Consider the following 10,174-nt stretch of genomic DNA (forward strand, 5'->3'; position numbering starts at 1 on the left):
CCTCTGTTTTTGCTAAGCTACAGTACCTATGCAATCGCTCAGCATACAAGGGGGATCTTAGCAGAAACAAATCAAACAAACAAACAGGCAAATTCCTACAGCAAGCTGTACTAATGTCTTAGGAGCAGAACGAAGACAATCTGTCAGCAGGTGTCTACCAAATTAGGTATTAACTTTCAAAAGTGCATGTGAGTTTGACGTATAATAGCAGAGCAGCAAGAACATTATGTCTCCATACCAAGCCATTGTGTGGAATCACAGTGTTCCTTTACTACAGCGTGATTCATGTGGGAGCTTGAATATAATTAGCTATTTATTTATCTTTTATTACAGTGTAGCCACATGTGAAAGAGGGGAACCTTCTCTGCTTTCCTTCCTTCCAGCTCCGAGGGCCTTCTGGTGGTTCCCTCATTGCGAGAGGTGAGGTTACAGGGAACCAGGCAGAGAGCCTTTTCGGTAGTCCCACCTGTGCAAGTTAATACGCTCCCGACAGATGTGTGATTTTAAAAAAGACCGCTGGAGATAGCCCTGTTCAGGGAGGTTTTAAATGTTTGTGTTTTTGCTAATTTTGGTTGGGAGCTGCCCAGAGTGATTGGGCAACCCAGTCAGATGGGCGACATATAAAACTATTATTATTATTATTATTATTATTATTATTATTATTATTACATCAGTTTCTAAGTTAACTATTATCAGTGCTTCTTTTTAGGAAACAACTTCACCATGAAGGTGTTACAGTAAGTGCCACACTTTTAACATTGGAAATAAAAAGTTGCCGGTACTTTATACCAGTGCTTTTTTTCTTTAAAAAAATGTTCAGGGGCACTCTCATTTTCCTACTCCTATTGAAATAAAAGGTAAAGGGGCCCCTGACCTTCAGGTCCATTCGTGTCCGACTCTGGGGTTGCGGCGCTCATCTCGCTCTATAGGCCGAGGGAGCCGGCGTTTGTCTGCAGACAGCTTCCGGGTCATGTGGCCAGCATGACAAAGCTGCTTCTGGCGAACCAGAGCAGCACACGGGAATGCCGTTTACCTTCCCGCCATTTATCTACTTGCACTTTGATGTGCTTCCGAACTGCTAGGTGGGCAGGAGCTGGGCCCGAACAACAGGAGCTCACCCCGTTGCAGGGAATCGAACCGCCGACCTTCTGATCAGCAAGCCCTAGACTCTGTGGTTTAGCCCACAGCTCCACCTGGGTCCCTTCTTTCATATTGAAATACTGCCCCTCAATGAGGCCAAAGTCAGATTCACAAAATGTTTAGAGGTATGTGTATCCCTCCACCCCCCAAAAAAGCACTGATTTATACCCTTGAGAACCCCCAGGGAAAAAAAGCCCTAGCTGTCATTATTGTTCTTGTTGTTTTACTCCACAGCCTTCCATGTACTTCCATTCGCCGGATCCTCACCCCAAAGTATTTATTGGTGGCCAGAGCAAATGGAAGGGGGGAAAGATCACAAAGAATTTTATTGGAACCTAGCAATCCTGAAACTGTGCAGAGGCCCCTCTGTAATTTTGGCCTTCTTTGGAACACAATAGATACAGGTATGTAATGATGCAAGTGATATTCTTTAATGAACATCCCAGGGAACAATGACGTGAGTTGCAGTGAAACCACAGATAAAGAAGCACAGCCATGTTTTTCTGTGTGTGTCTCAAAAAAACAAAACAAAATAAAGACTTCAATTATGAATATTTAGATGGCCATCATGGAGAAATGTACAAGACGAACTAATTTAGAAGCAATTATTTGGGCACATTCTGTGCCGTACAGACACATTCGGTTGAGGAAAGTATTGAGAGGCATTTAACCATATGATAAGTAACCCTGCAGCACCAAGTGTCTCAGACAAAGTGTTGCAGACAATAGATAAAAAAAGATAAGGAAGGAATTAGAAGAATTCTGTCTAAGGACAGACTGCACATGGACATCATTAAAAACATCTCAAGGGACTTGTAATCAACTGGCTAAGACCTTTACCCTCATATAACTTGATTCCGGTTGATCTAGGACAATCTAGCACCTCCCATAAAAGTTATGAAACTAATTATAGTGTGGGACTCTTTTAATGAACAACAACAATTTATTATTTGTACCCCGCCCTTCCGGCTGGGTTTCCCACTCTGGGCGCCTTCCAACAAAGATTAAAAATACATTAAAATGTCACACATTTAAAAACTTCCCTGAACAGGGCTGCCTTCAGATGTCTTCTAAATGTCAGGTAGTTCTTTATCTCTTTGACATCTGAGGGAGGGCATTCAACAGGGCAGGTGCCACTACCGAGAAGGCCCTCTGCCTGGTTCCTGTAGCTTTGCTTCTCGGAGTGAGGGAACCGCCAGAAGGCCCTTGGAGCTGGACCTCAGTGTCTGGGCAGAACGATGAGGGTGGAGACGCTCCTTCAGGTATACTGGGTCGAGGCCATTTAGGGCTTTAAACGTCAACACCAACACTTTGGATTGTGCTCAGAAACGTACTGGGAGCCAGTGTAGGTCTTTCAGGGACGTCCTAAGGGAAAATTGGACATTCTGGGATCAAATCAGAAACTGGGACTGCTTCTGTAAATCTGGGACTGTCCCTGGAAAATAGGGACAATTGGAGGGTCTGGAATCACGGTAATGCAAAGCAGGTACCATTATAGGAATGAAAGAGAGAAAGGCAGGTTACATTTGGATCAAATGGAGATGTGAAGTGCTAAAGCTCTAATGAAATCAACGGCACAGAACCAGCTCTTTGGCTAAGATTGCATCCTATTTACCTAGGCCTTCCACCATTAAATAATCTATGGCCTGTTAAATGTGTGTTGGTGTGGGGGGGGGACTGTTATTATGCTTCTTAGGGACGCAGGTGGTGCTGCGGTCTAAAGCACTGAGCCTCTTGGGCTTGCTGATCAGAAGGTCAGCAGTTTGAATCCCCACGACGGGATGAGCTCCCATTTCTTTGTCCCAACTCCTGCCAACGTAGCAGTTCAAAAGCATACCAGTGCAAGTAGATAAATAGGTAAGGTAAGCAGAGTTTCTGTGCGCTCTGGTTTCTGTCACAGTGTTCTGTTGCACCAGAAGTGGTTTAGTCATGCTAGCCACATGACCCGGAAAGCTGTATGTGGACAAATGCTGGCTCCCTCTGCCTGAAAGCGAGACGAGCACTGCAACCCCGTAGTCACCTTTGACTGGACTTAACCGTCCAGGGGTCCTTTACCTTTTTACCTATTACGCTTCTTGTATTTTTAGGCTATCTATTCTTATGCTATAGTCTTATGTTTTTATTGTTATGCTCCGTAAATTATGTTCTTAATGTTGTATACCACTCTGGGAACTTTGGATGAATGGCAGTATATAAGTGGAAAGAATAAGAATAAGAATAAGTGTTATTCTTCTAGAAAATGAGGTGCCAGAACTCACCATGAACATCTCACTCGTTCTCTGAGAACGGCAATGGTGCCCACCTGAGAGGTGCCAGAACCCACATAATAGTAGTAGTAGTAGTAGTAGTAGTAGTAGTAGTAGTAGTAATAATAATAATAATAATATATTCACATTGACAATGATGAGTTTCTTCTTTTCATCAGCGATGGATCCGTTCCACAGAACAGGAGCTTATAAGGCAGGACTTCCGAAAAATCAACAGGTCCATCTGTGAACCAGCAAATAAATTGATTCATTTCTGTATCATATTCAGGAAATTTGCCTGCGAGGTCAGCTGGGGAGACGTTGTCATTTAGCCAGCACCAGGCACTGCATGCGAGTGAGCCTTCGCATAGTGACCTTTCCTCCATCTCTAACATTCTTTCCACAGTCTGGTACGTGTGACTGCATGGTTAACTCTGTGACAGCCCGAGAACATTAAGTGGGTGTCAGTGACTAATGATAACTTGTCTTCAGGCTTTTATTTTCGTGAGTCCTGTTCTGTGCATACACGTTAATAGCTGTAAGCCTTTCTAGTGAATGTTGTCGCTGCGGCACTTTGTGGGCTGGCTTCTTCCTCTCTTCTTCTTCTTCTTCTTCTTCTTCTTCTTCTTCTTCTTCTTCTTCTTCTTCTTCTTCTTCTTCTTCTTCTTCTTCTTCCACTCGTAGTCTTGTAAGATTATCTTCCATAAACATGGTTTTAACAGTGAGTCCGTAAGTGACTGTGGAGGCCAATTCTGGATCCACATGTCCTTCCACAGTGGGGACATAGGTTTCTGGGTGGGAGTTGATCATTGTGAGGGTTTGCCAAGCCTGCCTTCCTCTTAGCGCATTTCTCCCTTTCGTCCTGAGTTCGAGCGTCTTCAAAGTCCATGACACCTTTGGTAAAGGCCGTTCTCCAATTGGAGCGCTCACAGGCCAGTGTTTCCCATTTGTCAGCGTTTAGATTATATTTTTTTAGATTTGCCTTGAGAGAGTCTTTGAACCTCTTTTGTTGACCACCAGTGTTACACTTTCCATTTTTAAATTCAGAATATAGTAGTTGCTTTGGAAGATGATGATAAGGCATCCGTACGACATGACCAGTCCAACGAAGTTGATGTTGAAAAATCATTGCTTTGACACTGGTGATTTTTGCTTCTTCCAGTGATGATCCAGCAAGTGAATGCGGGTTTGCAGTACTCTTATCACATGCATGATCCTTCCTAAGGTTCAAGTTTTGTTCATCCAATCTACCGGTAGTCAACATTGCCAGGAAGCACATTCATGGCCAGAAGCAACCAATTGGTTGCTAAAAATGCACAAAGGCATAGGAAAACGGGTAAAAGTGTGTCTTGTCTGTGATGTGTGTTGCGGTGCATGGATTTGGGCCAAAGAATACAAAATGAAATAGGTACGTTGCTACTTTATCTCCCAACCGCTCTCCTTTCTTTAAGGAGCCATCAGATTCATAGAACTCTTGATCGGTAATAATATAAAGGAGTTGTGAGAGCTATGCCATGACTGCCCAAGTCTCGATTTCGAGGACATATTCCTCATCTTGGGGATTCTGCAGAGTTGGGAAATGGAGCTGGAAGCTGCAGCTAAAGAGTCTATGAAGTGCACCAGGCTAAAAGTATTGCTCCATTTACTAGGCAAGGTTGCCAGACTTCTAATATTTATGTCGAGCCTGTCTCACACAGAAACATCATGCCTGGCATTTGCAGAGAGGTCAGCGCCCTGCAGGGGCGTACCCAGGATCAAAACTGGGGGGGGGGGAGAGAGAGGGGAAGAGAGAGGGAAGGAAGGAGGGAGGGAGGGAAGAGAGAGAAGGAAGGAAGTGGTGAGAGAGATAGAGAAGGGAGGGAGGGAGGGAGAGAGAAAAAGGAAGAAAGAAAGAGGGGGGAAGGAAGGATAGAAGGAAGGATGGAGCTCCTGTCTGGCCCCCCTCCCCAGCTCAGGCTGCTTCTTGCCCTCCCCACGTTTCTGTCGCTGGTTGCAGTCGCCGGGGGGGGGGGGCAAAAACAGCCCGATTTTGGGCTGCTTCTCTCCCCCCCCCCGTTCCTTTCACTGGCTGCAGCCGCAGAGGGGGCGGAAACAGCCCGATTTCCATAACCCGCAGCGACTTCCCCCCTTCAGTTTTCGGAGGGGGAAAGTGCGGGTTATGGTCCGTAAAAGTAAAAGACGGTAAAAAAAAATTGCTTCGGGGGGGGGCAGCTGCCCCCTCTGCCCCTCACTGGGTACGCCCATGGCGCACTGTGCAGATTCTCTCAAACAATCGCAGATCCTCATGGAAGGAAGTATGTAAAGGAACAACTCTGATGGCAACCCCGCTGCTACTGTGGGGGAAGTTAAAGAATCCTTGGTCACTTTCTCCATTTGCATGACTGGTGGGGAACCTGTATCTGGCCAGATGTTGCTGAACTGCAGTTCCCATCAGCCCCAGGCAGCAGAGTCAATGGCCAGGGATGATGGAAGTTGTAGTCTAGCAACATCCAAACGGTCACAGATTTCCCACCCCTGCTATAGAGGTCTACAAAGTTCCACAGATTTCACTGGGACTTACTCTGGTAAGTGGATTGAGAATTGCAGATTGAGGTATGTAATAATGGAGCTATATTGCACACCCTCTAAGTGTCCCTATTTTCCAGGGACAATCCTGGATTTACAGAAGCTGTCCCAGTTTCTGATTTGATCCCAGAATGTCCAATTTCCCCTTAGGATGTCCCTGAAAGACCTACACTGAGCACAATTCAAAGTGTTGGTGTTGACGTTTAAAGCCCTTAGGATGTCCCTATTTTCATCAGAGAAATGTTGCAGGGTATGGAATTATGCAAGTTCCAAGCCGAGGAGAGAAGTAACTATACAACCTTTAGAAGACATCTGAAAGCAGTCATGTATCGGGAAGTTTTTCAATGTTTAATGTTTTATTATGTTTTTATATGTGTTGGAAGCTGCCCAGATTGGCTGGGGCAACCCAGACAGATGGGCAGGGTATAAATAATAAAATTATGGTGATGATGGAATTAGACATCCTAGTTTTCATCAGAGAAATGTTGGAGGGTATGATACTGGGAGCCTGTTGTGAATAATAAATAAATAAATAAATAAATAAATAAATAATTTATTATTTATACCCCGCCCATCTGGCCGGGTCTCCCCAGCCACTCTGGGTGGCTTCCAACAAAAGAATAAAACACAATAATCTATTAAACATTAAAAGTCACTGGAGGCCAGATTGAACACCTGAGCTGTGTTCCTCCATAAGCTAACCTCCCCCCTTACATTTGCAGTATTCCAATGTGTATTAAAAGGATTTATCTGAAATAAGAGAAACCAAGAAATGTCCGTGGGAACACACTCAAATGAATGCTTCATTTTGCTGAAGCAAGGCTGGCCCTGCCATTGGGTAGAGTGAAGAAACTGCCTCAGGTGGCGGATTCTCAGGGCCAGCAGAAGTAATTCTGACCGCCCCAGCCATTTCCCTCTGTTGCCACATGACCTTCTAATGTGCTGCCTCAGATGTGGCAGAGGATGCTATACGTAAAGTAAGATGCATCAGCAAGCCCAGTTGGCTTCTGTATGCAGAACTGGGATGGGATGTTTGGCAGCATTAAGATAAATTCAACAGTGTAAGTTTTGATGGATGCAATAATGGAATACCGAATGGTTTAGTTCATGTAAAATATGCAGGAATTTATGATATGCCAAATTAACCATGGAAAGATCGTCCCCAGTGAAATATACTCGGAGTGAATTTCATGCTCTTTATTCAGCTCGTAGTCATCAAGGAGAAGAAGAGAAGGATGGCCTTTTCCCAAAACCATCTGCTTATATACATTATTTACACAATGGGCTTTGCGTGATTCGCTACTTCAGGGCTACACCTGTGGGCCAATCAGTTTGTGGATTGACTTCTGCCAGCCGCCTGATTGGCTGCTCCTGCAGGCCAATCAGGTTGCGGATTCACTACCACCTGGAGTTGGATTGGGTGACTCCTGCGGACCAATCAGACTGCTGATTCTGGATCCTATTGTTCTATGCTTCAGCTCAGTACATAACAGAGAAGAAGGGAAGTCATTGATATTTTAAGGATGTTTAACTGAGTATTCTAAGTTGTAAAACAGAATATTTATTATTATTATTATTAATTATTTATACCCCGCCCATCTGGCTGGGTTTCCCCTGCCACTCTGGGCGGCTTCCAACAAATACCAAAATACATTAAAATATCACAGATTAAAAACTTCCCTAAACAGGGCTGCCTTTAGGTGTTTTCTAAATGTCAGGTAGTTGACCTCCGATGGAAGGGCGTTCCACAGGGCGGGTGCCACTACTGAGAAGGCCCTCTGCCTGATTCCCTGTAGCTTTGCTTCTCGCAGTGAGGGAACCACCAGAAGGCCCTCGGCTCTGGACCTCAGTGTCCAGGCAGAGCGATGGAGGTGGAGGCGCTCCTTCAGGTATACTGGACCGAGGCCATTTAGGGCTTTAAAGGTCAGCACCAACACTTTGAATTGTGCTCGGAAACGTACTGGGAGCCAATGTAGGTCTCTTAGGACCGGTGTTATGTGGTCTCGGCGGCCGCTCCCAGTCACCAGTCTACCTGCCGCATTCTGGATTAATTGCAGTTTCCGGGTCACCTTCAAAGGTAGCCCCACGTAGAGCGCATTGCAGTAGTCCAAGCGGGAGATAACTAGAGCATGCACCACTCTGGGAGGGGATGCCACCTTCCCAGTCTTGGGCTGTTCCCGTGGTTAAGTGTCCTTCTGAATGAAGAAAACAAACAAACATAATGCATTTGTTTTTTTTGCTTGCCATTAACATTAGAAAATGTTAGTGTTTTTTCCCCCTACAGGGCATTTGAATCAGAAGATGCCAACTTGTTTCAGAGAAATTAGATGGCATAAGGTCCCACTTCGTTTTCATCTACAGACTGAGGGTTGTCACAGACTGTGAGGCACATTGGCAATAATATCTCATAAGTGCAGCCAGATGGCAAGTGTGTGCGAGGAGAGCTAATGAGCTTCAGTGACTTGTAAAGAAAGTTTGTGTATTCTGCCAGGAACTTCCTTGAACAATATATGGATCACGCCGATGAAATGTTACTTTTTCGAGTGCACAGCTTTTAGCAATAAACTGGGCTTTCTCTTATTGACGTTTCCTATTGCCCTATCTTCTTTTTCTGTTCAAGTTTAGTTAACAAAACACACCAGTTTTGCTGGAAATAAACCAAATTTGGCCTGTAATAGTGGGAGTGCATCACATCTGGAGCCTTCTGGATCAGGTCATTGGCCTGTCTTGTCCAGCACCTTTTTCTCACAGTGGCCAACCAGATGTTTATGGGAAGCTCATGGTGCCTATAGTAACTGGGAGCGGATGCTGGGACCATATAAAACCGGTCCTGAAAGACCTACATTGGCTCCCGCTAGGTTTCCGAGCACAATTCAAAGCGTTGGTGCTGACCTTTAAAGCCCTAAACGTCCTTGTTCCAGTATAACTGAAGGAGCGTCTCCACCCCCATTGCTCAGCCCGGACACTGAGGTCCAGCTCTGAGGGCCTTCTGGTGGTTCCCTCACAGCAAGACATGAAGCTACAGGGAACCAGGCAGAGGGCCTTCTCGGTAGTGGCACCCGCCCTGTGGTACACCCTCCCATCAAATGTCAAGGAGGTAAATACAATCTTTAGAAGACATCTGAAGGTAGTTCTGTATACGTGTTTGTTTGTTTTTAATGCTTGATGTTTTACTATGTTTCTGTATATGCTGGTAGCTGCCACCCCGAGTGGATGGGACAACCCAGTCAAATGGGTGAGGTACAAATAATGATGATGATGATGATGATGATGATGATGAAACAGGACATGAGCACAACAGTACTTGTGGAATATCTGCACTGCTCCATATCTCTTCCAAAATGACTATGTTCTGCTTTCACTGCTGGGGTCAGTATCCCTTTGAATACCAGACATCTGAAGGCAGTCCTGTTTAGGGAAGTTTTTAATGTTTGATGTTTTATCATGTTTTTAATATTCTGTTGAGAGCCGCCCAGAGCAGCTGGGGAAACCCAGCCAAATGGGTGAGGTATAAATATTATTATTATTATTATTAATCGCAGGTGGGGAGATTGATGTTATATTGTGAAAGAAACACTATTTTTCTGGTACTTGGCTTTCTCTCATGCATGATTGTTATGTCTCATGCTTAGACAGTATAATGGAAAACACTTGAATGTCAACAAGATCTGCTGCTTATGAGTCCACTGCTCATGTGACTTAAGTTTGGTCTCCTGTCACTTTCTTCTTTGGAAGACAAAATAGCATGTGACCTAAACCTCTGATAGAGAACCCGTGAAACTTTAAAGGGACTGCACCCATCTAAGTGCACAGAGGATATGGCCAAATGTTCCTCGGCTGGAAAGTATTTGAGATGCCCTCTCTGCACAGTTTAGTAATGGTCAATGCATCTATTCTGGACCTAACAGGTGAGAGATTCAATTTCAACCACAGAGGGCCTCCTCCAAATAAGAGTATGAGGTCACATCTTTCCCAGAAGGCACTGCTCACACCTGTGTGTGCTGTGCTGGCTGAGCAAAAACTTGCTAATCACGCATATAGCAACTGGCCACAGCATGAGATATTTTGGTATCACTTAGTCAACGCCACCAGTATTGTTAGCCAAGTGAGTACACAGCAGAAGAGCTGGAACTTGACTTATGTGATTGCAATGTTACTAACGTTGAATATGCCACACCAAAAAACACACAAAACCAAACACACAACATGTGCCGCTTGTGGAG

The 10,174-nt window shown here is 44.8% G+C and overlaps 1 long non-coding RNA gene across 2 annotated transcripts; it reads left to right on the top strand.

The window, feature by feature from the left end:
• The first annotated feature begins 200 nt into the window (after positions 1–200).
• On the top strand, positions 201–9,626 carry LOC148684541 (uncharacterized). 2 transcript variants are annotated; one of them, XR_015945878.1, is made up of 4 exons: positions 201–420; positions 1,375–1,544; positions 3,676–3,796; positions 8,236–9,626. It is a non-coding gene; the product is annotated as an uncharacterized LOC148684541 (long non-coding RNA). The 2 variants fall into 2 exon arrangements; XR_015945877.1 differs by lacking the exon at positions 3,676–3,796 and having other exon boundaries at positions 202–420.
• The last annotated feature ends 548 nt before the right edge of the window (positions 9,627–10,174 follow it).

Source organism: Zootoca vivipara, chromosome 9, assembly GCF_965207765.1.
Source record: "Zootoca vivipara chromosome 9, rZooViv2.hap1.1, whole genome shotgun sequence".
In the NCBI taxonomy this organism is placed as follows: domain Eukaryota; kingdom Metazoa; phylum Chordata; class Lepidosauria; order Squamata; family Lacertidae; genus Zootoca; species Zootoca vivipara.